This window comes from Pan troglodytes, chromosome 11, assembly GCF_028858775.2.
Source record: "Pan troglodytes isolate AG18354 chromosome 11, NHGRI_mPanTro3-v2.0_pri, whole genome shotgun sequence".
Classification (NCBI taxonomy): Eukaryota; Metazoa; Chordata; class Mammalia; order Primates; family Hominidae; genus Pan; species Pan troglodytes.
The window spans coordinates 5155633-5172389 of NC_072409.2; positions in this window are offsets into that span (position 1 = coordinate 5155633).

A 16757-nucleotide genomic window follows, 5' to 3' on the forward strand; every position below is an offset into this window, starting at 1 on the left:
TATGAAAGACTAAATGGCACCAGATGTAAGACCCCTTCCCTTTCTTAGTTACTGACCTTTTGTTACGAATTAACTTCTTTCTTTTCTTGCACCCAACTCAGACCAGATGGTACAAAAGACCCCATGCCTATCAAATTCCATAAGACAGTATGTTAAATATACTTTTCCCGAAGGGAACAAGATATAACCAAACAAATTGCTGCAACTCATAAGCCAATCTTATGTGGAAAATGTAATCATGCTAAACCTCCTTGTATTTTCCCATTTAAGTGAAGCCCTAATCCCTCCACCTCAGAGCACTGAGCCCATTCCTTTAGAGTCTGTGTTTTCTGAGTGGTGGTCCTCGAACTTAGAGTTAGAATAAACTCTATAACATTGGATTTTGAACCTTTCAATTATTTCAGGTGGCAGAAGAAACACACAGACCCCACCTCTTCCTTTGGAGTTCTGTACTGCTCATTTCAAAGGGATTTCATCCTGCCCTTCGTAACCACCCAAGGGGTTCCTCCTGCTCCCTTTCTCAATAAAGACCATGCATTCCAGTAAAGAAAGAGTTTAATAGACATGAGGCCAACCACATGGTAGAGAGAGTTTGTACTCAAATCATCTCATCAAAGGCTCATAGCTAGGGGTTTCTCAAGGCAGTTTGGGGGGTCAGGGGTGGCCAAGTAACAGGTACTGATTGGCTGGGGCAGACAAGAACTCATGGAGGGTCAAAGCTGTCCTCCTGCAAGCTAAATCGCTTCTTAGGGGGGTGTCACAGGAGTGAGGTTGGGGGTTCCAGGTAGAGCCATGGGTATCAGACCTGCAAAAAACCTGAAAAGATATCTCAAAAGACCAATCTACAGCTGGGGAAATTGTGTATTTTGCTAGAGAGGTCTACACCTTAGCTCCTCCCTCTCACCTCATAGCTTTTCATTGGGTTTACACAGGCAGAAGAGTTTTGGGGGAGGCCTGCTGTTATTTAAACTATAAATTAAATGTCTCCCAAGATTAGCTCAGCCCAAAAGCCCAGGAATCATTAAGGGAAAGGAAAGATGAGGGGCGGGTTAGTTCAGCTCACTCTTACAATTTTTCTAATTGATAGAGTTTTTGCAAAGGCGGTTTCACTTTCAGCGTGGCCGTTCTCCTAACCTCTCCTGCTTCCCCAGGTCCTCACCCTAAACCAGCACCCACCCTGCACTCCCAGGGTGAACCCTCCCTTCCCTCCTGCTCACCTGGGCCCAACCCAGTTTCCCCCCAGGAGCTGCGGAAGGGCCCAGTGGTGCCACCTTGGCCTCCAGGCATCACTCTCCAACTTCTTCCCTCCTCCCTCCACAGGACCCTTGCCTCAAATGTCAGTCCCGCTGCTCTCTGCTGCACTCAGCCTCTTCCTGGCAAGTGTGCCCCTCCCCTCTTGAAAAAGAAGCCATCACCAGCCTCTCGTGCCCACCCCCATCTAGGCCCCCTACTCCTCTCCAGTCCCGGTGTCTTGGAAGAGCCTCTGGATCACAGGGGCTGGGAAATTCGACTTGTCATCCCCGCCAAGCAAACACATGCTTCCATCCAGGGCCCCTCAGTGGGTGAAGGCTGAGCCCCAGCAAAGGATAGATCATCACTGTCAGAGGCGAGTGAACTAGAGCGACTCCATGTTGAATAGGGACTGGGTAAAATGAGGCTAAACCTTCTGCACTGCATTCTCAGGGGGTTAGGCATTCTTAGTCACAGGATAAGATAGGAGGTTGGCAGGATTAGTATCACAAGATACAAGTCACCAAGACCCTGCTGATCAAACAGGATGCAGTAAAGAAGCCAGCCAAAACCCACCAAAACCAAGATGGCAACAAAAGGAACCTCCAGTTGTCCTCACTGCTCATTATGTGCTAATTATAATGCATTAGCTGCTAAAAGACACTCCCACCTGTGCCACAACAGTTTACAAATGCCATGGCAACGTCCAGAAGTTACCCCATATGGTCTAAAAAGGAGAGGGACCCTCAGTTCAGAAAAATCCCCTCCCCTTTCTTGGAAAACTCACAAACAATCCACCTGTTGTTGAGCCTATAATCCAGAAATCAGTATAAGTATACTCAGCTGAGATCCAAGAACCCTATCTTGGGGTTTGGACTGGGCTCCTTTCTGGTAACAATACTAGGGTATACGGAGCCCCCACATCCCTGGGCAAGTGGTGCAGAAGCCGGAGCCATCAGCAGCCGCCCCTGGCAGGCTCCTGTGTGGACTCCTTGCTGCAGGGCATTTGGTTTACCAGGCGTGAGAGACCCACACGTGAAGCGCTAGCCCAGCCCCATCACCGCAGCACAGCCTCACCACTGCAGCCCAGAAAAACCACTGCAGCCCAGACACACCACTGCAGCCCAGACACACCACTGCAGCCGAGGCCCATCACTGCAGCCCAGACACACCACTGCAGCCCAGACACACCACTGCAGCCGAGGCCCATCACTGCAGCCCAGACACACCACTGCAGCCCAAGCTCACCACTGCAGCTCAGCCCACCACTGCACCCCAGCCCCACCACTGTAGCCCAGCCCGACCACTGCAGCCCAGCCCACCACTGCAGCCCAGCCCACCACTGCAGCCCAGCCCACCATTGCAGCCCAGCCCACCACTGCAGCCCAGCCCCACCACTGCAGCCCAGCCCGACCACTGCAGCCCAGCCCACCACTGCAGCCCAGCCCGACCACTGCAGCCCAGCCCCACCACTGCAGCCCAGCCCACCACTGCAGCCCAGCCCCACCACTGCAGCCCAGGCCCTGCAGTTGTTGTCCCTGCTAGGTCTGAGTGGAGGAATCAGAGAGAAAACTCTGGAAAGTGCTAGACACATGGGAGGCCCTCAAGGAATGGTGGCTGCCACTGGGAACTCTGTTTCTGTGGCGCTTACTGGACAGATAGGTTCCTTTGCAGATTTTTATTCCAAAACTAAGCTCCCATCACCCAGTCCTGTCCTCCCTGCTGGCAGAGCTTGTCCCTGGATCCAAGCTGTCTCCTCTGCACCAAATCCGGTGGCCTCAAGTCCCAGCTCTGCTTTGCACAGGGGCTTTTCGAAGCCCTGTCTCCCCTGCTGTGAGATGGGGGTCACCCAGCTGCCCCCCAGGGGGTGGTGTTGCTGACGGAGCAGGTGAGGACAATGCCAAGAGCTGCGCGTGGTCTGGCTTTCCCAGGCTGGATGTGCCCCTCTGATCCTCAGTCTCCCCACATGGACAATGGCTGATGCCGACCACCCACACTAGGTTTGCCCCAGAGTCAAAGTGAGCTCCTCGAGGACAGGGATCTGAGCCCCACACAGGGCCCCCCAGGATCTGCTTGAGGAGGCACCAGGCAGTTCTCCCGGAAGGCAGGGCGTGTCTTCAGATCTCTCTGGGATGAGTGGGCCTAGGCCATCGCTGCCTCTGCCCAAGTCTTTCTAGAGGCTTCCCAAGTACCAGAGCTGCCCTGGAGGGCCAGAGTTACCACAAAGTCCAAAGGGAGAAAGTCAGAGAGACACCAGCACACCCAAGAAGTCCAGGGCCTTGGGGACACTAAGGGTGAACTCTGTGCTGTGAAGGGCAGGCCTGGCCCGGAGAGAGGGAGCCTGTGGAGGAGACAGGGGATCTCTCGGTGCTCTTCCGAAGAAGCCCCTGGATCTCCCACTGTGTTCTGCTCTCCCGGGCGGGCAGGTGTCAGGATGGCGCCTGGTACAGCTGGTTTTGGGCAGAAGCCCCGCCCATGGCCTGCACGTTGGGTGTCTGCGTGTTGGGCCCCTGCTCTGCAGCCTCAGCAGGTACTGCGACGGGGGATGGCCGGGCAGGGACCTGGCCAGCTCTTTGTCTCAGCTGCCTTCACACGGCAGGGTTTGCTTTGCGCATCCCATCCCTGTGAACATACAGGTGTGATTAGTTTGCTGGTTTGTGGCAGGGTGGTTTTTTCTTCTTCCTAAAAATGGATTTAGTAGATTTTTAGCTTCACAGGTTTCATCTGAACCAATGACCTGGAATTTAAGACAATGGCTACACGCTTTTGACTGGGTTTGGGATTTGTGATCCGAAATGGTTCATTTGTTATATGGCTAGAATATGACATGACTTTTCATGTGTTTTAAAAAATATAATGAGGCGGCGGCTGCGTCCACGTCGACCAAGACTGGAGCGAAGTTTAAGGAAGGGACAGAATCACCGGGGAGTGCCCTTGTTGTTGCTGGGGGACTCCCAGCCTTCCCTGTGGCCCGAGAAGGAGAAGCAGTGGCTCTGTGAAGCAGGCATGGAGAGTAGAAAACTGGAGTAATTAGCATACCCTAGTACCTCTTACAACTTTCCCTTCCATGTTAGCACTTTAGTGCTGGCTTCTCAGTTTTCTTAACATTGAGACAATAAATGTGTGTTGTGTCTTGTAGATGGCATAAAGAGTAAATAAGAAGTTTTAGAGTTGTTCTGGAAAATGTCAGAATAAATCTCCACTTGAGTTGTGTATTCTGCTAGTCCAAGTGGACAGCAACTTCCTGCTACCCTCCCTTGCAGCCTTGCAGACAAGTCTCTCCTCTGAAGAACGAATTAGATTTAGCTAATTAGAATTAATCCTTGCTTTCATTGCCATCATCTGTAAAATACTTTGTTGGATAGACCACTTTATACCTTTGCAATACGGTCTCTGTGGGTAAAAAACAAATATCTGTAATGCAGACAGGAGGATGTGAAAAGTTCTGTTGCACGTGTTTTTGTTTTTTGTTTTTTGTTTTTTGTTTTGAGACAGTCTCGCTCTGTCCCCCAGGCTGGAGTGCAGTGGCGCGATCTCGGCTCACTGCAAGCAAGCTCCGCCTCCTGGGTTCACGCCATTCTCCTGCCTCAGCCTCCCGAGTAGCTGGGACTACGGACGCCTGCCAACATGCCCAGCTAATTTTTTGTATTTTTAGTAGAGACTGGGTTTCACCGGTTGCACGTATTTTTAATTCTGTGGCTGTCACATGATAGAGAATGGAATTGAATGGAGATTTCCCTTTTGCTTCTTAGGGTTGGAAATATTCCCATGAAAATGTTCAAATTTGGAATTTGAAAGCCACCAAATGAATCTTTATGTATAAATCCTTGTAAATGATAGATTCCATAGGTGAGACTTTTATGTATTTCAGGTGGGAGCCTACTGGCATATATTTTTAAATGTTCATATTACTTAGAATCTCCAATAGGAAGTCTTTATTTGAAATAGTTGAATCCGTGTTCTAGTATTTTCCTTTCAGCAAGATCTGTTAGGTTTTTACCCCTTCAAAAATAAGTTTTATTTCATCTGCAAATTGTGGCAATGTTATAGCGATCAGAAACTACGTAAGGAATGTTATATAGGCTTGTCAGTTCCCATTTATCTTAACGACAATAAATATCACATTTCTTCTTTTGAAAATGACACATATTTAGGCCAGGCGTGGTGGCTCACGCCTGTAATCCCAGCCCTTTGGGAGGCTGAGGTGGGCAGATCACGAGGTCAGGAGATCCAGACCATCTGGTTAACATGGTGAAACCCCGTCTCTATTATAAATACAAAAAAATTAGCTGGGCGTGGTGGCAGGTGCCTGTAGTCCCAGTTACTCGGGAGGCTGAGGCAGGAGAACAGCGTGAACCTGGGAGGTGGAGCTTGCAGTGAGCCGAGATCACGCCACTGCACTCCAGCCTGGGCGACAGAGCAAGACTCCACCTCATAAAACAAAACAAAACAAAACAAAACATATTTAAACACTTAGAAAATAAAGTTAACATTTGCTGAAGTGCTGGTACTACACTGTCCTAGTACTAAAAGGAAGCAGGTTGGAACATGCATATGGCCTATCATTTATAACAGAATTAACTTTTAAATGTCTGTAAATGATTTTTTTTTTTTGCAAAGGAAAGAGTTGATACTGGAAAAGATTGTTGTGCATAGTTATTAGTCATTTGTAACCTTGATTAAGTGTTTCTTAGTTCAACATAGACATTTTTTTCTCCTTACCATGTATTTTAAAAAATAGTCTATCACTTGACTTTGAACGTAAAGCTTTAATCATAATTTCTCATGTATACATAGTTCATCTGACGGTAAGCTGGATTTAAAGGTAGTGGTTTCAGCGTTTCTTAAGTTGGTAGCTGAGGGTATCAGGCATCAGTTCATGCAATAAGACAAAAAAATATATATCCTTTGCTTGCCAAGGCGTAGAGTGATGTGCATTTATCTGTTTTCTGTTCTGTAAGTCTAGACTTTCAAACCATTTTGTAAATCAACCCTTGGGAAATTTGAAATTACCTTATAACTTAAGACTCTGGTCTCTGGAATCACCCTATCTGTTTCTTTTCTGCGTAGGTATTTATAACATTGCTGTTTGACCATAGCGTGCACTCTGAAATGTTATCAGTGGAAATTTGTTTGAGTTTCATTAATGCTATTTCACTAGTTAGACATAATTACTTCTACCAGTGTAAATGACACTGATGCCCGCAGAGCTTCCAGATCTTTCAGACTCAACTACTAGGTCAATTAGTTTGCATAATAAAACTTGGCAGTTTCTACAAGCCTATTATGACAAACCAGGAGCTAATTCTGTAATGAAAAACTATCCATTCTGAATGATAGGGACGTAATTATTTGCTGCTGCTGTGCTTTGTAAATTTTGAACATGACATTATACTCTGTGCCTACTAAAGGTATCCTCTGGAGTTTTTTGAGAGGAGGGAAACTGGAAAATTAAATTGTATTTTTGCCAGAAGACTCTTACTTGCATGTGTCTCAGGGTCTTCAGTTTTTCTAGAAGTTTCCATATCCAAGGTTCAGAGTTCATGTGAAATACTTCTGTGGGAGAAAAAAATCCTTCATTCCTGGTATTCATTGGATTGGAAATCTGCAGCAAGATGCTGTTTAAAATTACTGTGTGGTTTTTCTATCTTATCCTTAGCTCTCTGGCTATTGAACTTTTTTTTCTTCTTTGAAGTTAGCTTCAAATTTGCTTCTATGCTAAATTACTTGTAAATATTCTGGATAGGAACTATTTGAAATAGTATTTGTTAAAAGAAATGATAAAATGAAAATGTTCAAACTACAGAGATTTTAAAATGCCATAACGATCTTGCAAGACTAACTTTAAAATATACTATAAATGAGTATTATGATTTTGGTGGTAACGATCCCCCACACACAACCACTGTGAAGAAATGACGCCACATTTTCCCCTATTGTACCAAAAAGATAAAGATGGTAAACATTGATCAAGGTATTTTGTATTGTCAAGGCGTGCATGTTCTAGAGTTAAATGCCAACTCAGCAGCACTGGCTTCCTGGCTGGTCAACCATAGGAAACCTTGTTCATTTCTCCCAATGCTGTGATGTTCATACTTCTACAATCTTCCCTGTCATGACTTTAACTTCTATGTTTCATTAACCATTCCTGATGTTAGTTCTCAGAGCTTCTTTTTTTTTTTTTTTTTTTTTGAGATGGAGTCTCACTCTGTCGCCCAGGCTGGAGTGCAGTGGCCCCATCTCGGCTCACTGCAACCTCCGCCTCCTGGGTTCAAGCGATTCTCCTGCCTCAGCCTCCCAAGTAGCTGGGACTACAGGCGTGCGCCACCACGCCCAGCTAATTTTTGTATTTTTAGTAGAGGTGGGGTTTCACCCTGTTGGACAGGATGGTCTCAATCTCTTGACCTCGTGATCCGCCCGCCTCGGCCTCCCAAAGTGCTGGGATTACACGTGTGAGCCACTGCCGGTTCTTAGAGTTTCTTAAGGCAAAAATAAAATTATTCAATTCTGAAAAAATATAAATAAATAAATAATAAAAAATATAACGAATCTGGAGGACTGCATGGTGTCCTATAGCGTGATGGTTAAAAGCTTGGGCTTTGGAACCAAGTGGGCCTCGAAATTGCAGCTTTGCTGCTGCCTGGGCCACTGGACCTTCTGAGCGTCGTTTTCCTCGTGTGTCAGCTGAGGGTGGTGACTTGGGCTCCCGCTCAGGGGTTGAAAGAGATTCTGCAGCCTCTGGAGCTGCCCCTCAGCGCGTCATCACTGGGTCTGCTGTTCTCGGTACCTGCCTGGGTGGAGGTTTCTGTGACTTCTCAACAGAAGTGGCTGTCTCAGGCGAACGCTGTAACAGTGACCATCCCTTGAGGTGCCTGTTTCTTGCTCTGTTTTTATTTAAAGATCTGTGGAAATGTAGAATATGAAAAATGAACTGCAATATTCGGGATGAAAATGGACTAGGCTAAGTATTCCTGATTTAAAAAAACTTTTATCTTAGGTTTAGGGGATCATGTGCGGGATTGTTATATAGGTAAACTCCATGTCTAGGGGGAAGCGCCTCCTAGCATGGGTCCAGGATGACTGGTTCCAGATGCTTCCATTTCTTCCTTTTTCTTTCTCTTCCTATACAAATGGCAGTGGCACAAGTCGGGGACGTCTGGCGGCACACACCACATTGAATTCAGGGGACCCCCCCAGATGGCTTCCTATTGAGATTCAGTGGCATCTGCACCTGTGGGTTCCCAGTGACTCTTGTAGGCTTCCCAGCCCCAGCCCACCTGCCTTGCGGGGGAAGAGAGGCTTCCTGCTTGCCAGACCCAGCCTATATTTCCCTGCCTGCTGGCCTCTGCCCTGACCGTGGGCCAGCTGTGGCTGGGACAACCCAGCAAACTTCTCCAGCTTCCCTTGGGAGAACCACACCTTCTCCCATGAGGTCTGAACCCAGACTTGTGGAAAGGATCCCCACCCCTGTTTATTTCTTCCTTAACTGCCCTCGTGCAATCCTGAGCCATTCTTTGTGGTTCTCTTTAAACCTCTAGAGCTGATTGTTCACTGTGCAAGCAATACCTGTTCAATCTATTGTCTCTGGATCCTGATGGGTCACTGGTTCATACGTTATGTTAAATGGTGATCAGTGCTATGGAAAAAGCAAAGTGGACAAGTTGGACAGGAGTGGCCAGACAAGGGGTTATTTGTCCTTTACATGAATTGATGAGGAACAGCCTCGCCAAGGTGGCATTCAAACACCGAATTTAAGACATGAAGGAAGCAAGCCATGAGCTCGTCAGCTGGAAGAGGAGTCCAGGTGGCAGTAGCATCCAGTGCCAGCCCGGAGGTGGGAGAACGCTGGCAGTTTCCGGGAACACACGGCAGAGCAGCCACAGCAAATGATCCAGGGAGACCGGCCACACGTGAGGCTGGGGAGTGGGTGGAACTGTCATGTAGGGATTAAGGACCACCACGAGGACTTCAGCTTCTGCTCTGAGTGAAAGACCCTGGAGAGCTCTGACAAAGCCAAGCTGTGACTTATGTATTTAAGGGGTCACTCCAGTTGCTGCATTGAGCACAGATTTGGAGGCCGAATATAGAAGCAGAGAAAGCAGTTAGAAAAGACGCGGCAATAACCCAGGATGGTGCACTGATTTCTACCTGGGCATCCAGGAGAACAGGGGATGGGCCTAACTGTCCCACCACAAACAGAGGGAAACTGGCCCCCAGGTGCAAAACGCTTGTGTTTAGAAACTGGACACAGACAGCGCAGTCTGTGATCCCTGAGAGTGGGAGCTAACGAGCTCAGCTGGATCATGGCAGCTTTATGCCTGGAGGGAATTTCAACCCACCACAGAGAGAGGAACCCAACAGAGCAAGGAGTCAGACGGCGTGGACGGGACACAGATTGGACTCTGGGCATTGCAGACGACTAGAATGTGGGAGACAAGGAAGGAGATAGGAGAGCCCTCTGCAGAGGAAGAGCCCCAGAAACGTGCAGAGCGGTCCTCAAGACCATAGCTAAATACCAGTCCACGCAGACAGAGGGTGGAACTCCACAGGGCCAGAGAAAATGATGTTTGGGTAAAGAAGGATTCCAAGGAACTGAAGAAAATCAGCACCCCACAAACACAGGTGCAAGAATGAGTTGAGATGCCAAGATAAGAACTGTCTTCAACAAATGGCTCTGGGACAACTGGATGTCCACATGCAAAAGACTGAGGTGGGACCTCACGCCACACCCAAGCTTTCACCCAGAATGGATCAAAGACCTCAATGTAAGAGCTAAAACTGTACAACTCTAAGAAGATGTGTAAATCTCTGTGACTTTGGCTTTGACAATGAATTCTTCTCTATACACCCAAATAGCATGCTACCAAAGGAACAGACAAATTGGACTTCATCAAAATTAAAAACTTTTGTACATCAGTGGACACTGTCAAGGAAATGAAAAGACAAGATACAGAACGTGAGAAAATACTTGCAAATCACATATCTGACAAGAGTCGAGTCTAGTATCAACAATATATAAAATACACTTATAACTCAACATAAAAACACAACTAGCCCAATTTTAAAAAGGGAAATGAATAGACTTTCTTCAGAGAAGATATAAAAATGACCAATAAACACCTGAAAATATGCTCAATGTCATTAGTCATTAGGGAAATGCAAATCAAAACTACAGCGAAATACCACTTCACACTCATTAGGATGGCTAGAATCACAAAGCCAGATAATAGCAAGGGTTGGCAAGGATGTGGAGCAATTAGAACCCTCATGCACCGCTGGTGGGAATGTAAAATGGCACAGCTGCTCAGAAAAACATAGTTTGGCAGTTTATCCAACAGTTACACATAGAATTATTTAATACCCTATGACCCAGCAGTTCCACTCCCAGGTATACACCCAGGAGAAATGAAAACATATGTTCCCACGAAAACATTTATGCACAAATGTCCCTAGCAACATTACAAAACCCAAGAAGTAGAAACAACTCAAATGTCTACCAATGGATGAATGGATAAAAAAGGTGGTATTATCCACACAATGATATATTATTCTGTCATAAAAAGAAAATACCGACACATGCTACCACATGAGCAAACGTTGAAACATTATGCTAAGGGAAAGAAACCAGGCATAAGAAACACATATATATGATTCCATTTCTATGAAGTGTCCAGAACAGGCAAGTTCATGCAGACGGGAAGTCGATGAGAGGTTCTGGGGCGTGGAGGGAAGAATGGGGGTGAGAGCGGACGGGCATGGGGACCTTTGTAAGATGATGAAGATCTCCTGGAATTAGATAGTGGTGATGGTTTCACAGCCTTGTGAATTTACTGAAACCCACTGAATTGGGCACTTTTAAAGAGTGAGTATGATGGCATGTGAAATATATATCAAATAAAAATTTTAAAAACCACCTCCCCAGAGAAGCCTCTCCAGGCTACACAATGGAAGATGCAGCCCCTCCTCTCCCTGTCACTTCCCTGAGCTGCGCTCCATTAGGACACATCACTCCCCGGAGACACCCTGTTCATTTACTTGCAGTCCTATTGATTGCCAGTTCCCCCCATGGGCAGACTGAATAATGGTCCCCTGAAGATGTCCACACCCTCATCCCTGGCCCTGTGGATGCGTGTATGTGGTAGACTGAATAATGGTCCCCTGAAGATGTCCACATCCTCATCCCTGGCCCTGTGGGTGTGTGTATGGTAAAAGGGACTTCACAGATTCAGAGAAGGACTGTGTGGTAGATAGAGCTCCCTCTCCCCCTCCCCTCTCCCCTCTCCCCTCTCCCCTCCCCCCTCCCCCCTCTCCCCTCCCCCCTCTCCCCTCCCCCCTCCCCCCTCTCCCCTCCCCCCTCTCCCCTCCCCCCTCTCCCCTCTCCCCTCTCCCCTCTCCCCTCCCCCCTCTCCCCTCTCCCCTCTCCCCACGGTCTCCCTCTGATGCCGAGCCGAAGCTGGACGGTACTGCTGCCATCTCAGCTCACTGCAACCTCCCTGCCCGATTCTCCTGCCTCAGCCTGCCGAGTGCCTGCGATTGCAGGCATGCGCCGCCACGCCTGACTGGTTTTCGTATTTTTTTGGTGGAGACGGGGTTTCGATGTGTCGGCTGGGCTGGTCTCCAGCTCCTAACCGCGAGTGATCCGCCAGCCTCGGCCTCCCGAGGTGCCGGGATTGCAGACGGAGTCTCGTTAACTCAGTGCTCAATGGCGCTCAGGCTGGAGTGCAGTGGCGTGATCTCGGCTCGCTACAACCACCTCCCAGCCGCCTGCCTTGGCCTCCCTAAGTGCCGAGATTGCAGCCTCTGCCTGGCAGCCACCCCGTCTGGGAAGTGAGGAGCGTCTCCGCCTGACTGCCCATCGTCTGGGATGTGAGGAGCCCCTCTGCCTGGCTGCCCAGTCTGGAAAGTGAGGAGCGTCTCTGCCCGGCCGCCATCCCATCTAGGAAGTGAGGAGCGCCTCTTCCCGGCCGCCATCACATCTGGGAAGTGAGGAGCGTCTCTGCCCGGCCGCCCATCGTCTGAGATGTGGGGAGCACCTCTGCCCTGCCGCCCCGTCCGGGATGTGAGGAGTGTCTCTGCCCGGCCGCCCTGTCTGAGAAGTGAGGAGACCCTCTGCCTGGCAACCGCCCCGTCTGAGAAGTGAGGAGCCCCTCCGCCCGGCAGCCACCCCGTCTGAGAAGTGAGGAGCGTCCTCCCTCCTCGTCCGGGAGGGAGGTGGGGGGGTCAGCCCCCCGCCCGGCCAGCCGCCCCGTCCGGGAGGTGAGGGGCACCTCTGCCCGGCCGCCCCTACCGGGAAGTGAGGAGCCCCTCTGCCTGGCCAGCCGCCCCGTCCGGGAGGCGAGGGGTGCCTCTGCCCGGCCGCCCCTACTGGGAAGTGAGGAGCCCCTCTGCCCGGCCAGCTGCCCCGTCCGGGAGGGAGGTGGGGGGGTCAGCCCCCCTCCCGGCCAGCCGCCCCATCCGGGAGGGAGGTGGGGGGGTCAGCCCCCCGCCCAGCCAGCCGCCCCGTCCGGGAGGGAGGTGGGGGGATCAGCCCCCCGCCTGGCCAGCCGCCCCGTCCGGGAGGGAGGTGGGGGGATCAGCCCCCTGCCCGGCCAGCCGCCCTGTCCAGGAGGTGGGGGGGGGGCGCCTCTGCCTGGCCGCCCCTACTGGGAAGTGAGGAGCCCCTCTGCCCGGCCAGCCGCTCTGTCTGGGAGGGAGGTGGGGGGGTCAGCCCCCGGCCCGGCCAGCCGCCCCGTCCGGGAGGGAGGTGGGGGGGTTAGCCCCCCACCTGGCCAGCCGCCCCATCCGGGAGGTGAGGGGCGCCTCTGCCCGGCCGCCCCTTCTGGGAAGTGAGGAGCCCCTCTGCCCGGCCAGCCGCCCCGTCCGGGAGGGAGGTGGGGGGGTCAGCCCCCCGCCCGGCCAGCCGCCCCGTCCGGGAGGGAGGTGGGGGGGTCAGCCCCCCGCCCGGCCAGCCGCCCCGTCCGGGAGGGAGGTGGGGGGATCAGCCCCCCGCCCGGCCAGCCGCCCTGTCCGGGAGGTGAGGGGCGCCTCTGCCCAGCCGCCCCTACCGGGAAGTGAGGAGCCCCTCTGCCCGGCCAGCCGCCCCCTCCGGGAGGGAGGTGGGGGGGTCAGCCCCCCGCCGGGCCAGCCGCCCCGTCGGGGAAGTGAGGGGCGCCTCTGCCCGGCCAGCCGCCCCGTCCGGGAGGGAGGTGGGGGGGTCAGCCCCCCGCCCGGCCAGCCGCCCCGTCCGGGAGGTGAGGGGCGCTTCTGCCCGGCCGCCCCTACTGGGAAGTGAGGAGCTCCTCTGCCCGGCCACCACCCCATCTGGGAGGTGTACTCAACAGCTCATTGAGAACGGGCCATGAAGACAATGGCGGTTTTGTGGAATAGAAAGGGGGGAAAGGTGGGGAAAAGATTGAGAAATCGGATGGTTGCCGTGTCTGTGTAGAAAGAGGTAGACATGGGAGACTTTTCATTTTGTTCTGTACTAAGAAAAATTCTTCTGCCTTGGGATCCTGTTGATCTGTGACCTTACCCCCAACCCTGTGCTCTCTGAAACATGTGCTGTATCCACTCAGGGTTGAATGGATTAAGGGCGGTGCAAGATGTGCTTTGTTAAACAGATGCTTGAAGGCAGCATGTTCGTTAAGAGTCATCACCACTCCTTAATCTCAAGTACCCAGGGTCACAAACACTGCGGAAGGCCGCAGGGTCCTCTGCCTAGGAAAACCAGAGAACTTTGTTCACTTGTTTATCTGCTGACCTTCCCTCCACTATTGTCCTGTGACCCTGCCAAATCCCCCTCTGCGAGAAACACCCAAGAATGATCAATAAAAAAGAAAAAAAAAAAAAAGTCTTATTTGAGATTCCTTACAGAACAGAGTTCCATCAAAGCCAATTTTAAAGGCCTATGTGAAAAATAGTTATTCTTGGTGTGCTTTGTGCAAATAATCAGGCCAAGTATAATAAGACTAAAGTTTATTTTGTAAACAAATCGTTCTATCATGATTTGTTTTTAATAAAAATGGGTACTGAAGAGAGAAAAATTATGCTTCAAAAGAAAAGCTATAGTATACTTGTTGTTAGCTGTTCTTGAGTTTTTCTGCAGTTTGGACAAAATCCTAAATTTTTGTGGGCTACAAGTCTCCAAACTAATGCTTTCAAATCTTTACTTTTAAAACTGGGAATTACACTCCTTACTAGCTCCCTTTTGCCTTCTGCCTTGAGTGGAAGCAGTCTGAGGCCTAACCAGAAGCCCTGCAGATGGGGGTGCCATGCTTCTCATACAGCTTGCAGAATTGTGAACCAAACATCTTTTGTTTATAAATTACTAAGTCTCAAGCATTCTGTGAAGGCAACACAATAGACTGGGACAGTATCAGAACTGGTCCTAGTGAGGTCTTTGTGAGACCTCTATAGCATGTGCTTCCTTTTAAGTTAGATTTAGTCTGCCATGACTGTGAGAATATCTGAACTACATTGATGAGCTTGGAATTACAATATTATATAAATTGCATTGTCTTGAAAACTAATGGTATTTCCTGAAATGACTCATCCCTGAACTCGATGGAGAGCTTTATTTTTTTCTTGCCACACTCTGTAACTTTGCAGTATAAGAAGTTAACCTAGGCTTGGCTAGTCGCCCACCCCTGTAATCCCAGCACTTTGGGAAGCTGAGGTGGGAAGACTGCTTGAGCCCAGGAGTTCAAGAGCAGCCTGGGCAACATGGTGAAACCCCATCCCTACAAAAGAATGTAAAAGTCATCCAGGCATGGTGGTGCACACCTGTGGTCCCAGCTACTGCAGAGGCTGATATGGGAGGATCACTTGAACCCAGGCAATTGAGACTGCAGTGAGCCAAGATCATGCCACTGCACTCCATCTTGGGTGACAGGTTGAGACCCTGTCTCAAAAAAAAAGAAAAGAAGAAGAAAGAAGAAGTAGTTACCTATGCTCGTAATCACATAGGGCACTAGGGCAGGTGCCCAGGCACTGCAGGGTAAGGCCTAATGGAATTATGGCTCCGGGCTGGGTGCGGTGGCTCACGCCTGTAATCCCAGCACTTTGGGAGGCCAAGGTGGGTGGATCACCTGAGGTCAGGCATTTGAGACCAGCCTGGCCAACATGGTGAAACCCCGTCTCTACTAAAAATACAAAAAATTAGCTGGGTGTGGTGGTGCACACCTGTAATCCCAGCTACTACAGAGGCTGAGGCAGAAGAATTGCTTGAACCTGGGAGGCAGAGGTTGCAGTGAGCCAAGATTGCACCACTGCACTCCAGTCTGGGTGACAGAGTGAGAATCTGTCTCCAAAAAAAAAAAAAAAAGGAATTATGGCTCCAGGAGGATAAGTGTAACCCACCTTCCCTGTAAGGACAAAGGAAAGAGGGGCATTTGGCTGGAGCTATTATGAGCCCATCACTGGCCAGTGCCCAATTCTGGTACTTGCCACAACAAGGTGATCTGGGGACCAGGTAACCATCCCTGGGTAACCCTGGTGTCCTCTCTGAAGGCTGCTGGGGAAGGAGCATGAAGCCTGCTGCTACCTGGTCCTGCTCCTTGCTGTGTCCCAGATTCCAAAGGGAAGGAGAAGGGGAATAGCTCTTAGGTCCCTATGGCAGGCTGGGATTTATGACTTATTAGACTTCACCTTACTTAGTGACACTGTTTAGGACTTTCAGACCACATCACTGATCTGGGAGAAGGAATGGCCAGCATTGCTATCCCCATTTTGCAGATGAGGAAATTGAAAGACTGAGGTGATATTCCTGGCCACAGGCCACATCATTCGATGGGGCAGGGCTGAGACACGGTCTCCCAGCCAGCACTGTCCTCTGCTCCCTGGCGATTTACAGGCATTTACAGGTGCCAGGCTCACTGCCCAGAGGTGTGAATATAAACATGATCCTTATCTGGGCTCCACACAACTCTCCTACCTGGCCTCCTCCTCTACCCCCTGAGCCTTTCTTTTTCTTTTTTCCTTTCTTTCTTTCTTTTTTTTTTTTTTTTTTTGAGACAGATTCTGACTGTCGCCCAGCCTGGAGTGCAGTGGCGTGATCTCGGCTCACTGCAAGCTCCACCTCCCAGGCTCACGCCATTCTCCTGCCTCTGCCTCCCCAGTAGCTGGGACTACAGGCGCCCGCCACCAGGCCTGGCTAATTTTTTGTATTTTTAGAAGAGACGGGGCTTCACCATGTTAGCCAGGATGGCCTCGATCTCCTGACCTCGTGATCCGCCCGCCTCAGCCTCCCAAAGTGCTTGGATTATGGGCTGAGCCACCGTGCCTGGCCCCACTGAGGGGCGGTAAGCCCGAGAGACTGAGATTCAACCACTTGCCTACCAAGTTCTAGGCAGCATACAAGCCACATCTTCACTCTTGTGATAACATGACAGATGTTTCCACTTCAGCCTCTGAATGATCATGGGCCAAGTCTCCACTTCAGCCTCTGATTGGTAGCAGGCCAATCCTTCATAAGGTTTAGCCAGTTGGAGGAGGCCAGTTTTATCTCATGGCTGCTGAAACAACCTGCAGGGACACTAAGACCAGCTTCA